We start from the raw sequence: 26642 nt of genomic DNA, 5'->3' as shown, positions 1-26642 counted from the left end.
GAAAACACTGTAGCTTGGGAATTGCGAAGGATTTGCTGGGAATTGCGAAAACACTGCAGCTTGGGAATTGCGAAGGATTTGCTGGGAATTGCGAAAACACTGTAGCTGGGCCAGAATGTTTAAAAAACATTTCATCCGCGAGTTGGGGTTATTTTCCACCATTGTTAAGCGACCTTGGGAGTATTTGGCGAGCAATTAAGAGGGTTTTGACTGGGAATCGATTGGAGGTAAGTCCTATGGCCTAGAAACGTCATTTTTATTGTGATTTCAACACTTAAATTCATGGAAATTGGGTTAAAAAGGGAAGAACTAGGGCTTGGGTTTTTGAATGAGATTTTGGGATTTGAGGGAGCAAATGAGCTCCGATTCTTGTGATTTTTACATATATAGACTCGTGGCGAGATAAGGAACATTTTGGTGTAAAAATTTCTGACTTTCGAGAAGTGGGCCCGGGGCTCGGGTTTTGCCAACTTCGTGAATTTTGGTGTTTTTCGAGTCTTTTCGATTGGGTTATGTTTCTTTAGCCTATTGTAATGTATTCGTTGTGGTTTTAATCAGATTCGGCGTGCGAAGAGGTGGATTCGAAAGGCAAAGACATAGCGAGCTAGACTTGTAGCCGGCTTGATGTGAGTAATAGATGTAGATGATGACCTGAGGGTTTGAAACCCCGGTATATCACATTGTGACGCTATATTGAGGTGAGACACGTACTCATATGACGGGTGCGGGGTCGATTGTGACTGGGGATTGCCTAGTCCGTTCCGATTGATGTTCGTACTGTGTTCTTGACTAGAAGTTGTTTGGTAATCATCCTACTTGGATTTTATGAATATGTTTGGGGCTTTGTGCCTATCATGTGCATCCTTCAGGGATCCTTATCACTGCTTCCATGATGCTTAGCATATTTCATGATATCAATCCTGAGTTAGACACTGCCTCGAAATGTTTAGTAAATAAATAAAGGTTTAAACGCTTAGCTCTATAATTCCTAATAATTGAAACTAAAAATGAACAATTTGACTGTGCCCGAGTGGCTTGCATGCATACATATATCTGGACTGAGTGTGGATCGGGCTGCACGCCGCAGCGAATGCTACGATGATATTGCGCTTGGGCTGTAGGAGCCCCTCCGGAGTCTGAACCCCCACAGTGAGCGCGGGTACCCAAATGGATCGGGCTGCGCGCCGCAACGGTCATGTGCATTGCATTGCATTCATGCATTTATACCTATTTGTCTTACTTGTCCTGGTATTGTTGTTGTTCCACCGTTTTATGTACTGAATCGCTGATTATAGCTTTATATTGTAATATTTCGGAATTTCTCACTTTCAGATATTATATATGTTTATTACTCACTGAGTTGGAAGTACTCCTTTTACTCCCTGCACCATGTGTGCAGATTCAGGTGCTCCGGAGACTTAGTGGAGCGGTTTGCTGTCTTCTTGGATTTTATCTTCAGGAATTGTCGAGGTAGCTGCCTGACGTCCGCAGGACCCAACTCCTTCCCTTTATTTCATTTATTTCTTTCATATTCTAGACTTCTTTATCACTATGGATATATATTACTCTATTACATCTAGAGGCTCTAGACTCGTGACTCCAGATCTATTGGGGAATGTTTGGAATATTCGTTATTATTTTTTCGTACTATTTTATCTAGATTCGAATTGGAACCTTGACATTTGCTATTTTAATCGTATTATTTGTTAACGGATTACGTATTTGGATTGAGAGTATTTAATTGGTCGGGCTTGCCTAGCATCAGTTTTGGGCGCCATCACGACCGGGATTGGGGTCGTGACAAGAAATCCATATTGAACTACATTAGTCTTTAAATGTGTAACATCTTTAATCCAAAATCAGCATATTCTTTTACTCCTAAAAAAGTTGAATTGGATGGTCAATAAGAAAAGAAAAAGACATTAATGGAAAATAATTCTTTCAAAACACATATAAAAGCATTTAAAACAAGAAAAAACTCCAAAGATAACAACAATATTCTATAGAACGATCGGAAAAAGTATAAAGAACTCACCTACTAAGGAGCAATCACATATCGTTGGCAAAGTACTACTAATTAGCAAGTCTTTTTATACTATCAAGTCAAATAATATGGAAGGAATAAAAATTATATTACGTAATTCAAATAAGGAAAGAATTTATGTAAAGAAAATCATAGTTGATTTTGAATTCCTAAAATATTTAGATTTTTAGCATAGTTTAAATAAGGAAAGAATATAATTAATAATTATAATTAATAATTTAATTGATTTCAAACTAATAATTAAATTATTAATTTATCCACTGTGGAATTTATTTTTAATGGGTAAAAAAGACGAACGACATTTTGCTAAGGGCCTTCGTGCTTTTAATATAAATATAGATATAGATATAGATAGATATAGATATAGATATAGATATAGATATATAGATATGTTGTGATTCCTCTTAAGTTTTCTATTTCTAATTGTAGTATATATGGTAACTCCTAATAATTATGACGAATATATTATTATATTTTAGAGGTCCCCAATTTGCTCCACTCTGGAATATAATTAAATCCTATTTGGTGTAGAAAACTCCCAAGGGCTTTAAATCTTTATGTTACATAATGCTTTACTTGTTAAAAAAAAAAAATAGGTTTCCGTGGCGTCTTATTAGTTGGGGGAAAAAGGAAAAAAAAAAAGGAGGGGTCAACATACTTTGAACTTTTCCTGTATAAATTAAGAGGCCCAACTAACATGAATTAAATTTGGAGATGGAATTTAGCGTGCCTGAATGAAAGACTCATAGCTCAAATTCGTAAATTCTTCATTAGAATGCTAAGAGATGATTGAGTATATTAAGATGTTTATACTCTATATATGAAGGCCTTTTTTTGTTTGATTAACCTTACTTCTTACATGTACAATATATTTTACTGTTAGTTCTATAATTTTTCCTTTTCTCAATAGATTTATATTATTGGACTATTATCATCAAACTATTCAAGAGAAAATATTACTGAGATACGAAAAGGAAATACATAATCTATGCTCTCGGGAGTAGTTTGATGGTAGTATAATGTTGTTCCACTCATATATTCTTGCATACTAATTTTTAAAATTGAAGTAATAAAATTATAAAATTAGACTGTATTTTAAGTTGAATATATTAATTGAGACGATTCAGGATTTCTATGATATATTGTTTCTTCCTTTATTGAAGTTAGTAGGATCAACAATCATCATTGTCAGGAACTATATTTTTTTCTTTAACTTTTATTTTATAACATAACTATAATTTTTAATTTAATATATATAATTTTATACTCATTGAGACCGGTAGCTTAATACTAATTAATAATAAAAAATTGCCGACCAAAGTTTCTTGTAACAGTGGTGTAGAATCAGCTGCGGAAGTTGGAGTCCTTCTCGTCACTGCTTCTATGGATGTCACATATTTGTATTTGTGATATTTCATTGTCATGGCTCAAGCACTTTATAGAGGTGCCATGGGGTAAACTATGGACTGCTGACGCAGGATCGGAGTTGGGACAGAGGCGAAATTAGAATTTGAAGCTTATGAATTTTGGACTTGTCACTAAACTCGTTAAACTCGTAGCTTTATTTTAGGTATTGGACTCTTAACTAAGTATTTATCTTATTTAATAAATGTTAAGTGACCAAACTATATAAAACGCGATTTTAAAGAGCGCTTTACTTTAACGTCCGTTTTGGACGTTAGGGTAAAGCGCGCTTTAAAAAGGCGTTTTATATAAAACGCGTTTTCAAAATACGCTATACCTGAAGCTGATTAGACGTTCATATAAAGTGTGGTTTAATAAAGCGCTATATATAAAACGCCTTAATAAACCACGCTTTTCATCTTCAAATACCCGTGCCCTTCCCTTCCCCCACGTTCAAATAGAAAGCTTCTCCCCCCCCCCCCCAATTAACGATCCAAAAACACACGAGTGGACCCCACTCGTCCCACAAAAAGTAAAGAATGTTGGTTCCACATCCTAGCTAAGGCCTTCTCTCGTTGTGGTTGCTTGTTTTGGACTAAAATCTTCAATTCTTCAATTTTCCAAAAACATAAATCGAGATATTTCGATTTAGTTTTTGTCGAAACTCGTATAAAAAATACATATTAGTTGTTTTAAATGTGTTCTATGTTGTTTTATGTTTTTTTTTATTCAACTGGTATGTTATTTTTATCCGGACTTAGATATTAGTATGCTAAAAAAATATGTAAAAATTGAGAAATCATTATTAATTGTTAAAAAAATATTAATAAGTTACTTTTTTACTGTTGTATGTGTATTTTCGTGAATGTTTTGTGATTAAATGTATTTGTTGTTTTTATCTGGTTTATATTATTTATTTGCTTAAAGACTAGTAATATAGTGCCCTTTTAGCGTAGTAAAATGTAGTGCCTTTTAGCGTAGTATCCTTGTAGTTTAAGTATCTCTTATACTGAAAAATACGTCAAAATAATTGATAGATCAAACACAAACTCTGTCCAATTATAGTCAACGATAGTAAGAAAATAATATGAGAAAAGAACAATATTTTCCGGATATCTTGGTGCTACTGGGCCTCAAATATCGAGCCTGGAACCCCTATGTGAATACTAATAATTAAATATTGTATAATTATAAAACTTAATTATTTAATTTAGAAACAAACATATAAATTTATAAAACTAACATGTAAAATAATAAAACTAACACATACAAGAATTCAAGATATCTTGGTGCTACTGGGCCGCAAATATCGAGCCTGGAATCCATATGTGAATATTTAATAATTACATATTATATAATTATAAAAATTAATTATTTAATTTACAAACAAACATATAAAATTATAAAACTAACATGTAAAATAATAAAACTAACACATACAAGAATTCAGGATATCTTGGTGCTGCTGGGCCTCAAATATCGAGCCTGGAACCCCTATGTGAATACTTAACATTGATTTTTTTTTACTGGATCAGTACTTTCCAGGTGTCCCAATCAATGTGTCCCACAGCCTGTGTGCTTAAATGTTAAGTATTACTATTCGGCCTCTTTTAGTTTCTCCTTCAACACCGCAATTTCTCATTTCATTTCAATCTCATCACGTTAGTATCTTTTGTTCATATCGTGATAATACTGGAAAGATCGTCTGTAGCATTCCTGCTTACAGGGTTCATCAAGCCATACCTCAAAATTCAATAATTTCCGTTGTTGCCTCCAAACCTATTTACACACATCCAGTATCTGCGCCCAACATGACCATCCTCCCAACAGTCCGACGCCATACAGTGTTTGCCACAATAGCACATTCGTACATAAATGGGTTCAGACATTTGTTAATGAAAAAAAAACCATGCTTTTATGGAAAGTGTTGCTATTTGTTTTGGTTAAGCGCAGATAATAACCAAAATGCGCTAGTTATTTATAGGCAAGGCAACACACATAACGTGGTATGTAACCGCGCTATGCTTCACATGCTAATGATTCTTTACGGTACAATACAGCTTTTCCAGGCGAGCAGCTTTTGCAGAACGGTAGCTTTATCAGGTCGACAAGACAATACACATAACGTGGTATATAACCGTACTATGCTTCACGTGCTAATGATTCTTTACGGTACAATATAGCTTTTCCAGAAGACAACTTTTGCAGAACGACAGCTTTATCAGGTCGATAAGACAATACAAATAACGTGGTATATAACCGCGCTATGCTTCGCGTGCTAATCATTATTTCGGGTATAAGAAAGCTTCTTAAACTGAACCAAGTCACATGTATCTCAAAGTCCTTTTGAATAAACAGTACAACATCCATTAAAAAATGCCACTAACATTTAACAAGTGGTTCAAAAAGAGGCAAAAGGGTGAAGGTAGTTCAACAGATCTCCATGGATCACGTCTTAACACTATCGATCCCTACCTTGAAAAAAATATGCTAGGTTGCTACACTGACTTGAGTGATGAAAAGTGGTATGGTGTTCTCCATACCTTGGAAAATCGACCTATCAATATACACATTGATCTCAAAGTCGCAGGGCACATTATTGAGGGCGAAGTGCATTCTACAAAGCCTGAAGGGTATGCGAATTTGGGGCGAAAAACTACAATGGGTTCCCCTTTACTCAAAATGGCGTGATTACGAAGTACTGTGTCACTGGCATGGGCTTGCTGTGCCACAAGAAGTGTCTGCAACCTTCCAAACAAACACACACAAAGATGAACCAGAAGTGATTAGGCATCTGATGAAGGAGATTCTAGAGATGGAAAAGGCACTTGTTGTTCATCATGCAATGGATGATCTTAACTTCTTGAGAGGAACGGAGGATCAGTACTGGGATTTATTAAAAAATGATAAATTGCATACAGACAATGATTATCCTGTTTTGCCAACAGTTGTCGAGTGGGAGGGACTACCTAAGTTTCTACCACAGACGTTGGACGTAGGTATCCCTTATTGTTGTAGAAATCAGGCAAGTGGTCTTCTTGATGATAACAATGAAATGCGAGAAATGTGTGTCAACTGGGGCCTAGATTACGAAGCCCTCGACCCCAAAGGGTACATACACGATGTTGACGAAGAAGTTAAAGACGGTGACAATAAAATAGTGCTAGACAACGACGATAATGGCGAATGATAATTTTTTTGGTTGTTTAAATGGGTTTATATTAGATTGTTGTACTAAGTATTAATGTTAAATATAAAAAAGATATAACACCAATGGAAACATAATTTTCTTTCATACATTCTGCAAGATAAACTAGTACATACACTTCTTGAAAACACATTATGAAAATAAAACACCATGTGTATCCTTGATAGTTGGGCACATTAGATGAACTTCCACCAGGAGCTGGATTACCACCGCCACCCAAACCAGACGGCCGTGTCCTGTTTGCGAGCATATGCCACATTTACGCGCATAAACGGTATCACCAACATCCATTTGGTTATGTATACGCGTTCTTTTCTGCACCCATCGCTGACGCAAAAACTCCTGGTTACACACCATTTTAAATGGTTCCGGCGGCCAACAATACTCAGCACCCACTGGCTGGAACTGCCCACTATAGGTGTTTAAGTATGCAGCAACACTATATTGTTTATCAACGTAGTTGGTTGGCCCTAAACCTGTATGTTGAAAGCACCTGATGGCATGTGAGCACGGCATGTGGTAGACGGACCATTTCCCACAAGAGCATAACCTTCTAGATTCATTTTTGGTGTGTACATTATTCCCCCAGTTTTCATGGATAGCGGTGCGAACTTTAAAAACATTTTGGTCGTGATCATACTGTAAAAATGAATGCCAATGTGCTCGCCGCCTGTATTTCTCAAATCTTTTCATTGGTAGTGCCATAAATTCAACATCCCTTTCCATCAATGACGTTGCAGCTGCAGCCCTTTCAACAAACCTCTCCGCCATCTGCTTGAATGACATCCGCACCGTGGCAGAGACAGGCAATCCTCGTGCAGACTTCAATAACCCGTTGAAAGACTCTGACACATTTGTAGTCAGAATTCCCCATCTTCTGCCACCATCCGCATGCAAAGTCCACTTTTCAGGCTTATGTCGCAGTAACCAATGATACGCTGGCTCATCTTTTGGCCTGATAGATTCCATGTGCCTTCGGAATTTATGCTCTTGGTGATCTGTTGCAGTCGTCCACATTAAATCATGCAGATCCTTGTTGGGATGTGCCTTCTGGAAATTGGCCTTCAGGTGCCTCACACAGTAACGGTGGTATGCATACGGTTCCTGCCATTCACGCAAATGCTCTACAAAACTTAATATACCCCCATGCCGATCAGATATTAGACAAATACCTGAACGTTGTTTGACAACGTGCTCCTTCAAGTGGTTCAAAAATAGCGTCCACGTCTCTTGGCTTTCATTGCACAGATGGCAAAAGCTAGGGGAAATATTTGTCCATTGGCTCTACTGCAACGGCGATCAACAACTTAATTTCATACTTTCCATAGACATGAGTACCGTCTATTGATATTACCGGACGGCAATGCACAAAATCATCAATTGCTGGTTTAAATGCTCGGAACACGTATTTGAATATATATATTCTGGTATTCCCTTAACTCCGCTCAAGTTTCCATTCAACAACTGTCCCGGGGTTAAAGTGTTGCAATGCGGTCATGTACCTGGGTAGAGCTGCAAATGACTTATCCCAGTTACCATAAACAATTTCAAACGCACGTTTGCGCCCGAGAAATGCCTTTCTTTTGGTAATGGTATGGCCATATTCCTAGTGAACGGATGTAATGCACTCTTTGATCTTGTACCTTATGGACGCTTCAATGTGTGAAATCAGGACAAGAGAAATTAAGTCAACATCCAAGTTGAAGTGATTCCCATTGAATGTGTCCATTTCACAAGTGTGGGTGCCAATATATTTACCCACTTTCCACATACTTGCTTTCTTCTTGCTCGCACGCAGCATCCAATGACAACCCGTAAACCATCTATGGCAAACAACCTTGTATACATCCGGACTTGACTCCCATACTGTCATCTCACGACACTCTTTTACGCTATACATTTTCTCCGCCTGCTTAGGCGCGCTTTATCAGGAAAAAGCATGCCCTTTGCCAGCACCGTTGGTCTAGACTCATCCCACATTGCTGTTCAAATTTCATCAAAATCCCTTGCGAGGGCATCCACATCCGGCATACTTGGCAAATGATCAAGGTAGGGAATATGCCTTGAATGAAACGGCGCGTGGGACTCGTACACTCTTGGACTAACGAGGGGTGGAGCATGCTCCCTCGTTAAATCAGGTCTGTCATTCTCTTCCTCCTCATCACCACCCTCATCAGGGAAGCGTGTGTCATCTCTAGACTGGCATTGTTGTCATAATCACTGTTCTCTTCCTGACTCTGCGCATCTACCAGATCCCGAGTAAATACGTCATCTTCGGGCAATTGAGTTAGGACAGGTGGTTCAACTTGCTCGTTTTCACTGCACAAATAACAAAATAATAAGCTACTCAAATTGATAAATACTTTACATATAGCTATATCACTTCACTTAGTCGTAATGTGTGGACATTCCATGACGGACATTATCCTGTTGGTGATGACTCCCAGATGGACCACCATGATCCAACACACCAAAACTACGCATATTCCAACTGGGCGTGGGTTCATAACTTGTAAAGTTCATATCTGGACGGTACCCCATATGGAATATATAAGTGTTAATACAAATTCAATACAACAAAAATAAACGTCGTAACACAAAGAAAAATTGAAGTTTACCACTCATCTTGTGGATTATGTAAAGTAGGAGAGAAATTATTTCCTTGCTCCTCATTCGCCCGTGAAGATAAGTTTAGATCCGTCCAAACTCTTTCAGCCGGAACCTGTTCGGCTAAAACTGCTCCAGAATAACCACCCGATGATTGAGAGTTATCCCTGCTTTACGCAACCTCATTATTGCGAACATATTCAACCTTCACGTACATTTCCAACATTTTTGTCAAAATAAATTCCCGATATTCATCCAGAGTCCCCAAAAAATCTCTCAGAGTTTCATCATCCTCGATGTTAAACTCAGCGTAACAAGCTACCTCTTACGGAGTGACAGAAGACAGATATCTTCCGGTTACTTTAAGGTTCACCGAACGTTTGCTCACACTCATTTTATTACACAACAAGGATACCTGTCTATCGTACTCCATTGTAAGTGGCAACTTAACATGACTCTGTGGAGATAAACTATAGCTCACTGAGTTATTCGCCACCACAACCTCACCCCCCATTATAATGAAACCCTTACTTTTGGCTCTTCAGACACTATGACAAAATGCTTGAGAATTTAACAAGAAGAAAAATTTAACAGGAGTTAAGAATATTTCTGAATGGATTTTTGCAAAATCCTTAACGCTTTTAAATAAGGCAATGCCAATCCGGGGGGGCCAAATTTTTTGAGGTAAAACGCCCTTTTAAAACGCGTTTTACCCATTTGAATTATTGTTATGTCAGTTAAGCGCAGAAGAGTTATTGGTGGGCCCACAAAATACGTATAGCATATTTCGAAAACGCGTTTTACATAAAACGCCTTTTTAAAACGCGTTTTACCTTAACGTCCAAAACGGACGTTAAAGTAAAGCATTCTTTAAAACCGCGTTTTACGTAGTTTGGTCACTTAATTTTTTTTCCCACTTATTTCGATCTTTTGAATCCAAAAAGACCACATTTAGGTTTTGGACTCTCAATAATTCTACCCCTTGTAGGGGGTGAAGTGTGTCGTCAATCATGTGGGCAGGCAGTCATGGTAGACCACGAAAAAATGAATGGCATCATAGTGTAGGGAGGGTGATATTGGAAATATAAAAGTGAGGTGAGTTCACGATGACCTGCACAGTTGAGTTGTTGACTTGTTCCAAAACAAACCACTTCTTAAAGATGATATTTTCACTTTGGACAAAAACCAACTGATGTGTAGTCAGTTGGGGTTGCTTTTAGTCTCTGTGCAGCAAGGAAAAAGTCTCCAGCCTTTCTAACCCTCCTCCACTCAAATTAAATCGCCCTCTATCACATGTTAATACACCTGAAATGTGGTGAGTGTGACTAGAACTTGCAACTACATCCTATCGTAAAAATAGCACGGGCTAGCCAATTATCGGACTGGTAATTGAAAAACAGTCGGCGTTTGAAAAGTCATTGAAAATAGCCACTACTTTACTGCAATACAGAAAGTTCCAGCATAATATACTGTAGGTTGGTGCACCTATGTACATGGGCGGCCCTTCCATAAAGCAAGTAAAGCAACTGCCTTATACCTCACATTTGTGGGGCCCCATTTTTTGTTATACTTAATAGACTATGTATAAGTTTTAAAAAAAAAAGGTTCTATGTTGTGAAAACGTTTGATTTCTTTCTTTAACAATAACAAGTATAGAGAAGAAGGATTTGCAACTGATATGATTTCTGCCAAGAAAATTGCACTTGAAAGGATGTCACGACCCAAGTTCGCCCTCCGTGAACATGTCGTGACGGCGCCTAACAATTTCGGAAAAAGAAAACAAATGTGGAAAAACTAATAAAAACCGAAGATAACAAATATAAAAGTGTTAAGATGTCGCTCGGCATATACAATACAAGATCTTAAAACCGAAAAAACTTCCAAAATCCGGAATCCCATGAATCACAAGCTATGAATACGACAAAATGCTCTAACTCCGGAATGTCTAAATCAAAAGGAAAGATAGAAGGGCTATCACTACAAGAGAGAATGGAAAGGGACTCTTCGGTCTACGGACGCGGCAGATATACCTTGAAGTCTCTGGAGAATTGCCTCGCCTCAAGGGTAGTAGGCTGAGTCGAAGTACCTGGACCTGCACACAAAAAACATGTGCAGGAAAGGGCATGAGTACACTACAGCGGTACCCGGTAAGTGCCAAGCCTAACCTCGGTCGAGTAGTGACGAGGAAGGTCAGGGTCATACCGGTCAAATACAATAATATATAAGTAAAAGAAGCAGTATTAAAGTAACACAGGGTAATAAGAGTAGCAACAACTACAACAGAGACAAAATAATCACAAAAGGAATACAGCTCAACACAGAGATAACAACCGGGGATCTCCCAAGATACCATCCTGTAGTCCCCAAATATAAATATCCAGTGGATCTCTCGGGTGTCGTCCCGTAGTCCAACTCATAACGCGCAGGGGATCTCCCGGAATACCACATCTGTAGTCCCAAATGTAAATACTCAGTACTGAGGGAAATCTACCGGGTGCAGTCCCGTAGTTCCAATATAAATGTGCAGGGGGATCTCCCGAAATACCACATCTGTAGTCCCAAATAAACAGGCAAGGGGGATCTCCCGGGATATCGCCCATAGTCCCAAAGTAAACACACAGCAGCAACACGAAGAATATTCAATTCAATTAAATTTATACCAAGGTAAAACAGGTATTTCTAGCCTAGCATGCTGCACAGAATTCAAATAAGCAATTTGAGCAAGTAAAACAATTGAATCATTTAGACATGCTTTCCTAAGCTAACAGTAGGCTTAAATTTCAAGTAGTGTAAACAGGGAAGAAATACACAATTATAGTTACTTAATGAAAATCGGATTTTCAACAATTAGCATATGTACGCACTCGTCACCTCATGTACAAGGCATTTCATATATCACAGTACCAATTCCTAAGGGATGTTTCCCCCACACAAGGTTAGGCAAGCCACTTACCTCAAACCAGCTCAATCAACTCAATACCACGTTGTTGCCACGAGTACCCGACTCCATATGGCCCAAATCCATTCAAAGTAATTGCATATTGTAAATATAACTTAAAGTAACTAATTCAACTAATTAATTCGAAGCTAATACGCGAAATTAGAAAAACCGCCCAAAAAGTCCCCTAGGCCCACGTCTCGGAATCGGGTAAAATTTACAAATTTAGAATCCTCACCTCTCACGAGTTCATACATACCAAAAACACGAGAATCGGACCACAAACAACCCCTCAAATCCCCAATTTCAAGTCTCCAATTTAAAATCCTAAACCCCCAAGTTTAACCCTTATTTCCCCATATTCCTTGCCCAAATCAGTAGAAAATACAATAATAACGAGTTTGGGTTCCAAAAATCTTACCTCTTCGAAGCTCTCTTGAATCCTCCCTCAAAAACCTCCCAAAAAGCTCAAGAATCCGGATGAAAATGGTGAAGAAATGGGCAAAATCACGACTGAACCTTTATATAGGTTCTGGCCCAGGGTTTCCGCACCTGCGGCCATTTAATCGCACCTGCGACCCGCACCTGCGGTCCCAGGTGCGCATCTGCGATATTTCATTAATTGCACTAGGCCGCACCTGCGCTTCTTCTACCGCACCTGCGGTCTCGCAGGTGCGCTCAACCCCTCGCACCTGCGGATTCTGGTCTCCAAGCGCTTGGTCGCATCTGCGGCTCCTCCATCGCTTCTGCGATCATGCACCTGCGGTCCCCAAACCGCAGGTGCGGTTATGACAGAACTTCAGTAGCTGAAGTTGCTTCCAAACCTTCTAATTTTTTTCCGTCAACCTTCCTAAATCATCCCGAGGCCCCCAGGACCTCAACCAAAAATACGAACAAGTCATATACCACTATTCAAACTTGTACCAATCCTCGGAACACTCAAAACAATGCCGGAATACCAAATCACCCTCGGATTCAAACCTAAGGATTTCCAAAACTTCCAATTTCCGCTTTTGATCAAAAAGTCTATCAAACCTCGTCCGAATTACCTGAAATTTTACACAAACATCCCAAATGACACGACGGGCCTACTCCAACTTCCGGAATTCCATTCCGACCCCGATATCAAAATCTCACTATCGAACCGAAACTTCAAAAATTCAACTTTCGGCATTTCAAGCCTAATTAAGCTACGGACCTCCAAAACACAATCTGAACACGCCCCTAAGCCCAAAATCACCCAACAAAGCTAACGGAACCAACGAAACTCCATTCCGAGGCCGTCTTCACACTGCTCCGACTACGGTCCAAATTCTAAGGCTAAAACTCTCATTTAGGGACTAAGTATCCCAAAACACTCTGAAACACAAAACGAATCCTCCCGGCAACTCACAATAGCAGAAACAAACACGGGGAATGCAGTTAATAGGGGAACGGGGCATTAATTCTTAAAACGACCGGCCGGCTCGTTACAAAGGAATATCGAACCTAAATTTCGTAGGAAACGTATGATATATAGGAAGTAACAAATTGATGAGAATGTTGATAATAAAATCTCAGAATCTTTTGAAGAGTCCTTTGGAGTTGATTACTTTATACATAGTAGACAAGGCTATTTTTTTACTTCAAAATAGATTTGAACAATTCGAACCATATGAAAATATTTTTGGTTTTCTATTTAGCGGTAAAAATTAAGATCACTATATGATGGAAATTTGAAAAGTTATTGCCTTAATCTTGAATGTTCTTAAAGCACAATAATCAATTTGATGTTGATGGTTTAGATTTATTTCAGAATTAAAAATATTAAGAAAAATAGTACAATTAGAAGATAACAGTTTCATTGATACACTCGGTCAAATAAAAAAGTTTCATTCTTTTTCCAATGCCTATATTACATATGAAATAATGTTAATAACTCTTATTTCCGTCTCTTCAGCGGAAAAAAAATTTTCAAAATTAAAATTGATAAAATCTCACCTAAGATCCATAATGTCTCAATAAATATTAAATGGATTAGCTATATTGTCAGTTAAGAAAGACTTATTAGGAGCTAAAGATTATAAGGAGAAGTATTAATAATTTTATATCTAAGAACGCTAGAAAAATCGACTTCAAATAATAAATATTTTTAAAAAAAAACAGTTAAGGCCCCTCTTAAAGTTTGGTTTTAGGCCACAAAACACGTTGGGCCGCCCCGGCCTGTGTATGAACTTCCAGCATATTATGCTGGAACTCCAACATGCGGAAAGTTCCAGCATAATATACTGGAGATTGGAGTATGAACTTCCAGCATAATATGTTGGACCAGTATATTATGCTAGAACTCCAGTATATTTTGTTGGAACTCCAGAATATTATGCTTTAACTCCAGTATATTATGCTGGAACTTCAGTATATTATGCTGGAATATTTTTCGCATTTTGAGCAGTGTTTTCGTTCAGATTTATCTTTACATGAAAAGTGACAAAATTTCGATCACTTCTGAAATTGTGGCTATTTTTCAATTACCACTTATAAGTCTGACTATTTTTGAATTTCACCCCAGCATATCCCATATATTAATCTTGGATTATTTCCTTTGTTTAACGTCAAACTTTACCCCAATAAGCACTAAACACTTATACTGAAGGAAGTGAACATAATTACATTCGACCATTCAAAAGGTGTAAATATTTACAGCTTGTGCACAATTGAAAAGATTTACAGCTTGTACAGAGAACTTTTTAATTTTTTTTGCGTTTAGGGGATAGTTTCAAATCACATATATTTGGAGGCTGAGGATCAGTTCTCCTGAGGTGAGCCTGTTTCAGTTCCTTGGTCTAACCCTATCTATCTAAGAGGTTGCCTCAAGACTGGAAGCAATCACATTGCTGATCTATAAGACTAACTTTTTGCATGTGGGGTAGAAGTAACCTGTTATGCAATGACGATTTCCAGAACTCTGCCATCTTTTTCCGTGTCCAAAAACTGAGTCATAATTCCTGCTTTTTCCCCCCCAAGAAATGCAACACACACAAGGCAAAGACAATCTCAAACGAAACATATATGAAGACGTTGCTGTCTGTGCAATAGCGTAAGACAGACACACAGTTGCGTGCGAGAATGCAGACTCCACAGAGGAAGCATGGGCCTCACTCAAAGAGAGATCATGTTAAAAGTAGCAAAAACCAACTACGACGATAGAGAATGGGCTAAAAGATGGATGCATTAAGATTCAATGTGACATTACATTAAAGGGAAATATGAAGCTCTATTCTAAGCTAGCGTTTGACCATAATTTCCAAATTGATTTTGAAAAATCTGATTTGGGTAAAGTTTGGTTTGAAAATGAAAATGTGTTTGGACATACATTTTATTCATTAGAATAGCCATTAGAAATCTAGTACTAGTAGTATTTTTTTTTATTTTGGAATTATTTCAATTGAATTTATTTCGATTATTTTAGTTTAGATTATTTAGTATTTCGAATTTTATTTAGAATTTTTTTTTTATTTATAAATAAAAAAAAGTAATAAATACAAAAAATAGAAATAATAAGGAAGAGTAGGATTTTTGCAGGGAATGATTGGTCCGTCAGAAAAGGAAAAATGTGTTCCCAAATTTATTTTGGAAAAACATGTATACTATTAGTGTCTGTAAATATTTTGGCCCAAAACCAGCTGGTTTTGGGATTTGGGATTTTACCAAAATATAGGCAAAATCTATGGCCAAACATACATTTGCCAAATAAAACCGAAGTTTATTTTGGCAAAATCTATGTCAAATCAGTCTCTATGGTTTCAGAAAGGCCAAGTAAGATTGAATTTCCAATTTTCAGTGGTTTCCCCATGGGTGAATTTTTCCAAGTTGGTTTCCTCCAATATGGAGATGGACCACATTATTGAAGTGTGTATGGCATCATACACCTTATTACGGCTTAATTTCAATAGTAAGATTCCAACAGCAGTCTATTATACTCCCAAATTTCTACATCCATATTTCAAAATGACCCACCCTTTGATATAGCAGAGGGCCAAAACTAATACTCTAACATAAACGATCAGCCGAAATGTTAGAACTTAGAAGCTATACATCCAATTATCACACAACTAGCTCCAGATAAAACATAGATAGACACATGATCTTAGTGGATCCTGTTGCATAATTAAATTGTCACTGAAACGAACATTTGCAATACAACTAAGCTACGAAACGTATATTCGAGCACCAGTGTGTGAGATTGAATTTAAGTACCTAGCATTGCTTAGGATCTACAATAACCCACAAAAATTAACAAATACAAGTAACTTAAAAGGGATCTGACATACTGAAATAACACCGCTGAACAAAATCTTGATAGGTCCATTAATGTAGTTGAGCATGTATAAAAGGACCTTTTCAAGCAGGTCTGTAGGCCATATTCCATTTTTCTGGTTCTTATTGGAACTCATTTATCAGTTACTATGGCTGCTCTTTAATTGCATCTTACTTAATTCTCCAGAGCATCTACTTGTGCAGTTTCAGAGGGAGCTGGTTCTGAACATGCCCTCAGGACAGCTTCATTCTGTAAGAAAAATATATATCAGACTCCTTGTCTACCTGACATCTTACAGAAGAACAAAAAGGAACTGAATTACTCTACGATCTCATTTAAAGACATACAACTTCTTTTGTGTTCTAAATAGATGATTTTCCAATCAAATTAGATCAGACTTTTGATAGCAGGGTAGGAGGATCAAATCCTACCATCAAATATCATAGGTCTTCAGAGGCTGGTAAGACCCCTTTCTTTGGGTTGAGATAAAAGGAATGCCATCAGATCAAGCTTAAGAGAATGAACAAAGCTTATACTTCAGAGAGATCTGATATTCATAGGCTGATTAGACCATATGTTGATCGGCTATTCACTTTTCTCAGGCCCATCACGATGCACCGTTATGCTGACAAAGTGGATTTCACATCTATTGTTTCAAATAATCCATAAATGTTCCTAAAGGCAGTCAATGGTCATTGGAAAAACAATGAAATGCAGGATCTAGATAGAATCTAATAATCTCTAATTAAGGACGAGAAAATGGTACTGACTAGGTTTTAGGGTAATCAAAAACGGTAATTTAACATTCAGGCAAACTCATTTAAGTCAGTGATTTTTAGTTGAAAGGGATTATTTCACTGTAGTAGACTTGTTATGACAACTCAGCATTTTCTTATTAATTGACTGACATTTCACTTACTTAGAAAACAGTTAATGAAAAAGTTCGAGGGACCTCAAAGGTAACTACAGAAAACTTCATGAATCAAGAGGCATGCAATGGAAACTACTCAAAATAACAGTAGCTTTGAGCACCAGTTTACCAATGTATCTTCCTCATTCAAGTTGCATAATTCAATTCAGATATTGCCAAGCTGATTGGTTGATACAAAGCATTTCAGTTCCAGTGCCTTATTCAGGTATATCAAGACAAGAGTTTCAATTACTCCGACCATGTTGAGTATACCTTGTGATCTCCAAACTCTATCAAACACACACACAAAAAAAAAAAATACTCTGTGTGTCTTAGTTTGACTCAGCCTGAAGTTTAAGAAGGTAAAGAAGACTTTTGAATGTTGTAATCTTAAAGAGTTTTTACCAGAAAACATCCCTAAAGTATACATCAAAATTTAAGTGCATCCTTAATGTATTCCTTTTAGCACAAAACATTCCTAATGTGTTTAAAAATGAGAAGGCTTAGTCCAAAATAAGCTCTCCGTAAAAAAACTATCCAGTTGTAGCCAAAACACAAATTGTGCATAGTCACCCACTCCAGGAAAATAGAAAAAGGCAGCAGCCTTTCCCCTCCTTCATTAAACTATATCTTCCATGAGAGGAAAAGAAGAAACGTCTTGCATCTTTGGAACAAAGTAGTACAAGAAAAAAAGTGCTTCTAGAGTGAAAGCTTCTGATTGAAATACTTAGAGGAAACAAATATCAATGATGTGGGCTCAAAGTTTGAGTGATAATCTAAAACGCCCAATTATGGTATTTCAGATTTTTCTGAACTTTGAGTATTATTTGTATACTGTTGTTTGCTACTCCAATGTAAGTTGCTTCATCATTTACATCTATTTTGAGCTTCTGATGCAAACAAATGCAGAGATAGCAATGCCAACATCTACACATTCGTGTATGGAGAACCAGAGCACGGATCCAAAGAAGATAAGGCATGTAAGTCGAAGTCAAAGTCGACAAAGAAGAAGAAGACGAAGAAGAAGAAGTACAAGAGCTAATGTTTTCCCAATTTTATCCTCAACAAAGAGCTGTGGATGGGGGAAAAGCAGCATATGGGGAGCCACTGCCTATTCTGATTTCTAGGAATGTGTCACATGCGTAGCATGTGCTTAGGCTTCAACTGTTAGTTTTTTAACTAAGTTAACTTTGGACCAAGCCTGTTTACTTTTAGATACAATGGGGATGTTTCCTGTTAATTGGAATACACTAAGGACGCACTTGAATTTTAGGATATACTTTAAAGATGTTTACTAGTAAAAACTCTACTGTTAAACTAAAGGTGTGAATAACATCTCAAAGATTCCTTTGAATCTTGTGGTTTTAAACATGTTATGCAATTCTTATAAGTGTCACCAAGGGTAAAATGAGAACTTTGAATTAAAAACTTACTAAATATTAAAAGGTGGCATTCTTTTTGAAATAGACTAAAAAGGAAAGTAAGACACATAGATTGAAACGGAGGGAGAACTAAATTTCATGCTTAGAAAGGTTATTCTAGAAAGTTTGGTAAAAAGAAACATATATTTGTTCACTACATTCAGCCCTTTTTCTTTTCTATTTGGTGCATGGAATCTTACAACAAAATCATCTATCCATGTAAGCAGGATTATGCTATTGACAAGGATTTAGTGATTTAAAACATAATTAAATGGTATACATATTTTCTTTTAATCATACCATTTTAAAATGGTGTCGTCAAAGGCGAAGTCCAAAGCATCAATGTGGGCAATGTGGGCTTTATCCGCAAAGCGAAATTAAAGTGCAAGCTTTAGTGGAGAAACCACCTATTAAGAAAATATATATCTATACTATATTAAAAGCACGAAGGCCCTTAGCGAAATGTCGTTCGCCTTTTTTACCCTTTTAAAATAGTGTTCACACTAGACAAAATAATCATTTAATTATTATCCTAATATTTAGGACTTTAAAAGAAACTAAAATTTCGATTATTAGATTTTTCCTAATTGAATTAAGTAAGAAATCCCAATATTAAGTACTTTAAAATGGATATTATTTAAGAGAAGTAAGAGAATTACGTTCTTTTCCTAATATTTCCTCACCGTAATTTGCATAGAAATATGTTCACATTGATTCTTCTTTTTAGGGAACCTATAATTCTAACAAGATGTTTTTATATATGTTACTACTAGAGTAAGAGGTTTTGTACCTAATTAAATATTTAATTTAATTATTAAATATAGTTTTCAATATTACATAAATCGATACGAGAATAATATCATGCTCGAGTAGGGAAAATTCGAAAATAATTTATATCTTCTATGCTATCATAAAAGCATGAACTCTCAACAAATAATTCAGTTTTTGAATTAATAAAGCAGCAAAAAAGTCAATTCAATTTTGTTTCAAAATTATCATATAAGTAAACTTATTTGCCAAGTTGATAAAACTCTTAAGGTACACAAATATTTTTACACAATAAGAGCATTTTCCGTGAAAGAAATAAGAAAATAGAGTAAAATATATTATAATATAATATTAAAAGTTAAATTGCTAAAAAGGCTAAGTTGAAGCAATAAGGGTATAACATAAGACAAAAGGTATTCAAAAAAGTTGCCATTATCATTTTTCTTTCTTTTTATATTCATTCAATAAATGATAGCTCCCTATATTTTTCATATCGTATTATATTATTTTTTGTAATTCAATATTAGCTATTTAAGACATTATATTGTTATTCATCAATATTTTTCTAGGAGCTATAGTTCTATCTCTTCACTCACAAATTTCTAAAAGACCAAAAGATTCAAATTCTTTAAATTTTTTTATTATCTTTGAATAATTATTGTAAAGTATTTTTTTTTTGTTATTTGTTTATAGTATTTGGTAATAAAGATAACAATTTCATAAGATATATATTCAATGTCTCATAAATCATAATAAGACATATAAAGACTTATGTGGAGTAGGATTTAGAAACTTACATTTTTTTTCTTTGATATTTGTTCAATAACTCAAATATATTATTAAATAATATGTATATAATTTTTAAAAATTATATATTTATTGATATAGGTACACGCGCAAAGTGCGTACCCTAGGACTAGTATACATATAAGTATACATATAGGGTGTGTGATGTAAGAGAAGTAGAGATAAATACAAAAAAATCGTATGGGCAAATGAATTGAAAAAAGTTACTTTTAAGTGAAAGTACAAAGTAAAAATCATGTTGAATAAGTTCTTATACCAAATTAAGTTTTATATTCAGATGCAACTATAAGTATCTACTTCAACTACACTGTTTGGCCAAGCTTCTTTTGAGGCAGAAGCAGTTTTTTTTTATCAAAAGTGCTTTTTTTTTCAAAATTAAGGTGTTTGGCCAAGCTTTTGAAAGGAAAAAAAGTGCTTTTGAGGAGAAGGAGAAGCAGAAAAAAGTAGCTTCTCTCCAAAAGCACTTTTTTGAAAAGCACTTTTGAGAAAAAGCACTTCTCAAAATAAGCTGATTTTTGCAGCTTGGCCAAACGAGGGCTGTAGGTTTCCTCTGTCCCATATAACACCTCAATCCCAATTCAGTTGAAAAGAAACCAAAATTTACTCTATTAAACTGATTTTTAGCCCGTTTGGCCAAGCTGCAAAAATCAGCTTATTTTGAGAAGTGCTTTTTTTCAAAAGTGCTTTTCTAAAAAGTACTTTTGGTGAGAAACAGTTTGTGTTTGGCTAATTAGTTTGAAAAGCACTTCTGAGCAGCAATTAGTGTTTGGCCAAGCTTTAAAAACTGCTTCTAAGTGTATTTTTCTCAAAAGTGCTTCTCGAAAAAGTGCTTTTGGAGAGAAGCTACTTTTTTTTGGCTTCTCCAAAACTCCTNCTGCTTCTCCTCAAAAGCACTTTTTTTCCTTCCAAAAGCTTGGCCAAACACCTCAATTTTTGGCCAAAAGTGCTTTTGGCAAAAAAAAAAAAAAACACTTTTGGCCAAAAAAGAAGCTTGGCCAAACAGGCTATTTGCCCCGTTATCATCCAATATCATTACTCTATGGGCTACTCTTAGATGGGGAAACACTGCCAACTTACAGACTACTTCAGCCTTGTTGGAATGCACATTAGCATCTGAAGATTCATAAGTGTCTCCATCCACTAAGTCCCTAGGTCTTTGGTTCAATGGAAGAGTGCATCACATAATGAATGAGTTAGACACATGTTACGAGTTTGATCATGCCGTGGACTAAAGAGCTTGCTATCTAACACATGTTGCAGTAGAGGGGCAGACCCGCCCCCAGGGCATTGATCTAGTGGTGAGAGCGCAACTTGTGGGTGTGTGGGTTAGGCGAACATCAAAGGTTCGAACCTTACAATTACAACAACAACAACAATCCAGTAAAATCTCACAAGTGGGGTCTGAGGAGGGTAGAGTATACGCAGACCTTATCCCTAACTCGGAGGAGTAAAGAGGCTGTTTCCGGGAGACCCTCGGCTCAAAAAGACGGAACAGAGACAATAGATCCGTACCAGTAGCAGCAACAAGAGAGATAATATCAACATCGTAAGAGACAGAAAATATGTGGAAATGCAATAACAAAAGTACTAATTACACAGTACTATGAAAACAGAAAAATAGTGTGAACACAACATAAACCACTAGCAGTCCAAAACAAAACACTATTAGTCTAGAAAAACGCTCGAATTCCCTTTAACCTTCAACCTTATGCTCCACCTCCACACCTTCTTATCAAGAGCCGTGTAGTCGCGTCATGTTCTGCCTGATCACCTCGCCCCAATACTTCTTAGGACGCCCTTTAAAGAAAAAAGCCTGAAACTAAACAGAGAAGGGTAGAGGAGTTGGTGCGCCACTCACCCTCAATGATTTCTTGATTATTTAAAAAAAGGAGGGGTAGACCCATTATCCATCACAGTGTTGTAAATAGCGCTCGCTACGTCGCTAATAGCGACTAGCGACGCGAAGCTTGGCTCAGACGCTTTTTTTGGTCTGTTGCGATGCGTTTTTAAAAAGCGCCGGTGAGGCGAAGTAGCGCCGGCGAGGCGACAGAGGCGAGGTAGCGACAGAGGCGTCGCTTTTTAAAAAAAAGAAGAGACTTAAATAAAATTTAGGGTTTTCTCGACTCCCAGGTGCCTCTTTCTTCTTCTTTCTTCTTTCTTTCTTCTTCCTTTCTTCTTTTCTTCTTCTTTCTTTTCTCTTTTTTTTCCGGCAGTAAGCTTCTGTTTTTCCGGCAGTACTCTTCTTTCTTTTTCCGGCAGTAAGCCTCTGTTTTTCCGGCGTCTTTTCCACCAGTAAGCCTCTCTTCTTTCTTTTCCTTTTCTTTTTCAGGTATAAGTCTTTTTTGTTCTTCTTCTTCTTTCCGACAACAACTGATTTCCAGCAGAAATATTCTTTCTTTTTTTTCTTTCACCTCTATTTTCGTTCTGCTCTTCTTTCTTCTTCTGTTTCTCTCTTTTGATTTTTTTTTTCCAGTTTAGTATACAATTACTTGCATATTAAATTCTCCCTATAATTACAATTACAATTAACTGTTATTTTCTCTTTTTAATTACAATTAGTTTTTCTCTATAAACAGTATATTAAAATATTTGATTTCTATCTATTGAGTTTTTGAATTTATATATTTATTAATATGATGTTGTTATTGAGCTTGTAGTTATTTATATATGCAAATTTAATATTTTATTTTTTGTATTAATTGGCGCTTCACATCAAAAAGGCGAGCGCTACGCTTCTCGATTCTCACCTCAGTGAAGTGGGTCCTCATCGCTTTTTGTCGCCTCAAGCTATTCAAAATACTGATCCACCAAGTTTTGAACCATGTGCAGCTGACCCTTGAGAATTTCTCAATTATCAAAATAAGAAAAAGGCTTCTCAATCCACTCGGAAGCTTAGCAACTAAACTGTCTAATTGATCTCCACTTCAAACATTTTAGAAACCTCCTACTCGAGTTCAAGCAAAGATCATGAAACATCACAGAGGATACAAATAAAAACCCGCAAATAAATGTTACCAAGCAACAATGGCCAGAACTGCAAATCACCATATAAGATAAAGTGCGGTTCTTTCAAGATAAAGTACAGGCAAGGACTGAGAGAAGTTATAATCCATCACAACTTACTACAGCAAAGATTCAGCAACTAATGGCCTACTGACATTGTTAAGATAGGGTGTCTTAGTACCAGGTATATAAGCAAGTTGAACAAAAGCCTTGGAATAAGCTGAGGTAGCTACAGATTTTCTGGGAGACCTTTCGATCCTACAGAATTTTCTTCCACGGTATTAGTGTGATTGTTAGGAGGACAAAAGAAACAATTTTGGACGATGTAATATGCAGGTAAACCTTCCGATAAGCCAAACCCAGAAGCATTGATCTTAAACTGGAAATTTGGAACAATAAGTTAACCAAATTTGTTGATATAAAGAAAAATAACTCAAGTTAAGGACTTTAAAAAGAAAACTCCTCTGAATAGATATTTATTGGTTTCTCATTTAATCAACTCCACCATGGCACACCTTCTCCAAACAATTTAGGCATGTAGTACGCTATCAACTCAAAAATAAATCAGCTCAACAACTAAACTAAACTAAACTACAACATTTGAAGGTAGCCCAGAATGTCATAAATGGAAATAAAACTGAACTGAAACAAATGAGCCCTAAACTTGGTTATATAAGAAAGGAAGAGTTTGGGGAAAGAAGAAGAACCTGCCAAACACGGCGAAGACGCTTCTTGGCGTTAGCTTTACGAGTAGAAGTGAGCTTAATTCTCTTCCACAGAAGGCCGCCGGAATCGTGTTTCTTCACAATTTCCAGGACCCTTGTTCCCCAGAATGCGCCCCATGCCGACGCCATTCTCTCCCTTTCTCTGCCAATCAATCATATTTCTTTAAGCCCGGTACGAATATTGAATGGGCCACATATAACCTAAAGCCCACTCGAATTGATCCAAGGGCGATGTGCACAAATAGCCACTAACAGCTTCTGTCTTTATTTTAAAGCCAGTGTTTTAAATGTCTTTAGTTTTTAGCCACTGGTTTAATGAACTTTAACTATCCGGACGAAAATACCCTTCTGCTCCTGCCCTTAACTTCAGGACTTCAGAACTACATGTCCTTATTTTGAACTTGAAACTCTAAGTTCAGGACTTCAAGACTACATGTCCTTAACTTTTTAACCTGTAACTCTAAGTTCAGGACTTCAGGACTACATGTCCTTAACTTTTGAACTTGTAAGTCAAAGTTAAGGACCTATTGTCCTTAACTTTTGAACTTGTAACTGTAAGTTAAGTAGTGCTTGTCCTTAACTTTTGAACGTGTAACTGTAAGTTAAGGACTGTCTGTCCTTAACTTTGAGTTTTAAGTTCAAAAGTTAAGGACAACAGTACTTAAGTTTGACTTGCTGGTTAAAAAGTTATGGACAGGAAGTCCTTAACTTATAGTTCAAAGTTGAAAACTTAAGGACTCCTGTCCTTAACTTTGATTTCAAAGATTAAAAGTTAAGGACAGGAAGTCCTTAACTTATAATTTCAAGTTTAAAACTTAAGGACTGTCTGTCCTTAACTTTGAGTTGTAAGTTCAAAAGTTAAGGACAACAGTCCTTAAGTTTGACTTGCTGGTTAAAAAGTTATGGACAGGAAGTCCTTAACTTATAGTTCAAAGTTGAAAACTTAAGGACTCTTGTCCTTAACTTTGATTTCAAAGATTAAAAGTTAAGGACAAGAAGTCCTTAACTTATAGTTTCAAGTTTAAAACTTAAGGACTGTCTGTCCTTAATCCTTGTTCAGTTTCCAATATGCTGCTAATTGTGAGCGTTATAAGTATGAGTTTGCCCAGAATTGAGAGATAAATACATAATAATTTCTTGAAGCCTAACTGTTACCTTTCTCCAATATTGATGTAATTGAGAGATAAATACGTATCTTTTCTCCTTTTTGCCTCATTTTCAACTCGATGCATTATAAGATCTTTATTCTTCATGAGACATAGCATTTTGCATATAATGGTTATTTGACTTCTTAGTTAGATGGCTTACTGATCTTATCTGAATGTTCAGCTCCCAATATATCATGTTCATCCTTGTTCAGTTTCCAGTATGTTGCTAATTGTGAGCGTTATAAGTATGAGTTTGCCCAGAATTGAGAGATAAATACATAATAATTTCCTGAAGCCTAACCGTTACCTTTATGAAGGAAGGGTAAAAATAGTCTTTTCCCTATTAGTAGTGGCTATTTTTGTTGAGCATTATAATTAGTGGATAAAAATTAAAGATAACCTTAATTAGTGGCTACTGCACGCCATTTCACTACAAAAAAATGCTGCATTTGCGGAGGTTTTATCTACATATTGCGGCGGTTATAAACCTCCGCAATACACTTTTACGGCGGTTTCCAAAACCCCCGCAATAATGTTCGCCGCAACCAATTTGCGGGGATTTTCTGACAGACCGTTATCATATAGCGGCGGATATTTGACGGCGGTATAACCTCCGCAATTTGGTAGTTGGCTGGTGCTTATTAAAACAAATAGCGGAGGTCCGAAACCCCCGCAATTTCTTTATTTAACCCCCACAAATTTTATAACACAATATTATCATATGGTAAATAGCAGCAATTATAACCTCCGCTGTTCATTTAATTATTTTTTTCTGCAATATAATGTTACTCCATAACTATTCCAATTTCAATATATTAATATAATGAAGCATCAACAAATTATACAAATTGCTTAGTGGAATCAAGTAACATCAATATATTAATAAACCACAAAATACATTAGTCTCAAAAATTTGCATTAAACACAACAACTCCAACCATTAAACACAAAACATCAATATTATAAGTCTTAAAACTAACATTAAACATAACATCCACTCCAACCATTTTGGACAAAAGATCTACTATGATCATTCAATCGAGTACGATACTTAATTATCTAATACATTTGCAAGCAACTTCAATGGTTGTCGTTAGGATTACTTCCACCGGATGATCTTCTTATATCCGTGGGTAAAATGGATCCGCTAGCCGCATCACTTGGCTACAAAACAATCAAAGAAAATATAATTAACAAAAAGTACCTCAACAATATCCTATAACTAATTATACTTGGACTGAACAATCATACTTTACAAAATTAAATAAGAAAGTTATCAACTATTCTTACCGTTGAACGAGGAGGAGAAACAAATATCCCTGCAATTCTTCGGGTATCTTCCCTTCTTTCATTATCATATAC

General features: G+C 36.4%; 2 long non-coding RNA genes across 2 annotated transcripts; both read right to left on the bottom strand.

Moving 5' to 3' along the window:
• Nucleotides 1-16253: 16253 nt before the first annotated feature.
• LOC109219216 lies at nt 16254-24279 on the bottom strand. Its single transcript, XR_002066900.1, has 2 exons — nt 24115-24279; nt 16254-16747 (listed from the first exon to the last, which is right to left on the bottom strand). It is a non-coding gene; the product is annotated as an uncharacterized LOC109219216 (long non-coding RNA).
• A 1853-nt stretch (nt 24280-26132) lies between these two features.
• On the bottom strand, nt 26133-26642 carry LOC109219215. Its single transcript, XR_002066899.1, has 2 exons — nt 26571-26642; nt 26133-26444 (listed from the first exon to the last, which is right to left on the bottom strand). It is a non-coding gene; the product is annotated as an uncharacterized LOC109219215 (long non-coding RNA).

The sequence above is a fragment of the Nicotiana attenuata genome, unplaced genomic scaffold (assembly GCF_001879085.1).
Source record: "Nicotiana attenuata strain UT unplaced genomic scaffold, NIATTr2, whole genome shotgun sequence".
Classification (NCBI taxonomy): Eukaryota; Viridiplantae; Streptophyta; class Magnoliopsida; order Solanales; family Solanaceae; genus Nicotiana; species Nicotiana attenuata.
Note: the sequence above shows the minus strand (reverse complement) of the source record. Positions and strands in the feature narration are given on the sequence as shown.